Raw genomic sequence first — 2,257 nt, 5'->3', positions numbered from 1 at the left:
AGGAGAAAGGAACCTGTATGTGCCAAAATGTTTGTGGCAGCTCTTTTCGTAGTGGCTAGAAACTGGAAGATAAATGGATGTCCATCAATTGGAGAATGGTTGGGTAAATTATGGTATATGAAGGTTATGGAATATTATTGCTCTGTAAGAAATTACCAGCAGGAGGAATACAGAGAGGCTGGGAGAGATTTACATGAACTGATGCTGAGTGAAATGAACAGAACCAGAAGATGGCTGTATACTTCAATGTTGTTTGCAGATGTATTCTGATGGAAGTGGATTTCTTCAACATAAAGAAGATCCAACTCACTTCCAGCTGATCAATGATGGACAGAAACAACTACACCCAGAGAAGGAACACTGGGAAGTGAATTAAATTGTTAGCACTACTGTCTATCTACCCAGGTTACTTATACCTTCGGAATCCAATACTTAATGTGCAACAAGAAAATGGGATTTACACACATATATTGTATCTAGGTTATACTGTAACACATGTAAAATGTATGGGATTACCTGTCATCTAGGGGAGGGAGTAGGGGAAGGGAGGGGATAATTTGGAAAAATGAATACCAGGGATAATGTTATAAAAAATTACTCATGCATATATACTGTCAAAGATTTATAAAAAAAAAAAAAAACTCAGTCCATAATCAATGAGTTAGAAATATAGATGATAAGTACAGCTGAAATTTTCTTCTTTTGCCTTTCCTTGAACCCTGGACCCTTTTTGCCTTTAGTGCTTCATTGTCTGACTCAGAAGTTCACTCTTCAGTCATATCTCAGAGGAAAGCAAATCTTAAGTTTAATTGCCCTATATTATTGATAGTGTGGAAGTGGAATTATGAATCCAGAGGACAAAGAGACAGACTCAATGGGGACCAAGAGAGCCATAATTTATAAATCTCCCACTATACAAAATTTCTCTGGATGAGAATAGTAACATAGAAGGTTTTTTTAATATGTTGCTTTTCTTTCATTTTCACAGATCATACCTAAGCAATGTTCACAAGAAATCATTCCACAGTGACAGAATTTATTCTTGCGGGGCTGACAAGCTGGCCAGAGCTCTAGCTTCCCCTCTTTCTCCTCTTTCTGGGCATTTATCTGGTCACTGTGGTGGGGAACTTTGGTATGGTAATATTTATTGGCCTCAGTTCTCACCTTCATACTCCCTTGTATTATTTCCTTAGCTGTCTATCCTTTATTGATCTCTGTCATTCAACTGTCATCACTCCCAAAATGCTAGTAAATTTTATTGTAGAAAAAAAACATCATTTCTTACCCTGAATGCATGATTCAGCTCTATTTTTTCCCTCATTTATGTAATTGCTGACTGTTACATGCTGGCTGTGATGGCATATGACCGTTATGTTGCTATCTGTAGACCCCTGCTCTATAATGTCATCATGTCCCCACAGATCTGCTCTGGACTAGTAAGTGTGGTATACATAATGGGCTTGCTTGGTGCCACAGCTCACACAGGCTGTATGCTTAGAGTGTTCTTTTGCAAGAAAAATGTCATCAATCATTATTTCTGTGACCTTCCTCCACTTTTGAAGCTATCCTGCTCTAGTACTTACATCAATGAAACAATGATTCTATTCTTTGGTTCATTAAATATTTTTGCTCCTGTAGTAACCACCATTGGCTCTTATGTATTCATTATTGCCAGCATCCTCCGCATCCAGTCCACTGAAGGAAGGTCCAAAGCTTTCAGCACTTGCAGCTCCCATATCATGGCATTTTCTCTTTTCTATGATTCTACAGCATTTATGTACCTGCAACCTTCTTCTGTCAGTTCTATGGACCAAGGGAAGGTGTCCTCTGTGTTTTACACCGTAGTGATACCCATGCTGAACCCTTTGATCTACAGTCTGAGGAACAAGGATGTCAAAATTGCCCTGAGGAAAATTCTAAAGAGAAGTAAATTCTGGTGAAGTTGAGAGATAATACTGCAGTGTTAGTAGAAGATTTTTAGTGCTATTTTATGAGAAATAAATCATTATTCCATCCTAGACCCTATTCTCTCTATTCTATTCCATCAATTGAGTCTATTCTTCCCATAATCCTTTTCCTTTTATCTCCCTCCAACATTACTTCCTCTTTCATCTATATTGGCAGTGCCTTTAGGAATCATTTTAAAGTATTTCTAATAATATGGAATAGCCACATATTGAATCTTAGGTCCAATGAGCTACTGACAATTTAAGAAGTAAATGACAGAGTAGTTACAAGAGCATTCTACACTCTACAC

The 2,257-nt window shown here is 37.7% G+C and overlaps 1 pseudogene; it reads left to right on the top strand.

Moving 5' to 3' along the window:
- Nucleotides 1–1,002: 1,002 nt before the first annotated feature.
- LOC141559755 (olfactory receptor 8G1-like) lies at nt 1,003–1,940 on the top strand (annotated as a pseudogene).
- The last annotated feature ends 317 nt before the right edge of the window (nt 1,941–2,257 follow it).

This window comes from Sminthopsis crassicaudata, chromosome 3 (assembly GCF_048593235.1).
Source record: "Sminthopsis crassicaudata isolate SCR6 chromosome 3, ASM4859323v1, whole genome shotgun sequence".
In the NCBI taxonomy this organism is placed as follows: Eukaryota; Metazoa; Chordata; class Mammalia; order Dasyuromorphia; family Dasyuridae; genus Sminthopsis; species Sminthopsis crassicaudata.
Note: the sequence above shows the minus strand (reverse complement) of the source record. Positions and strands in the feature narration are given on the sequence as shown.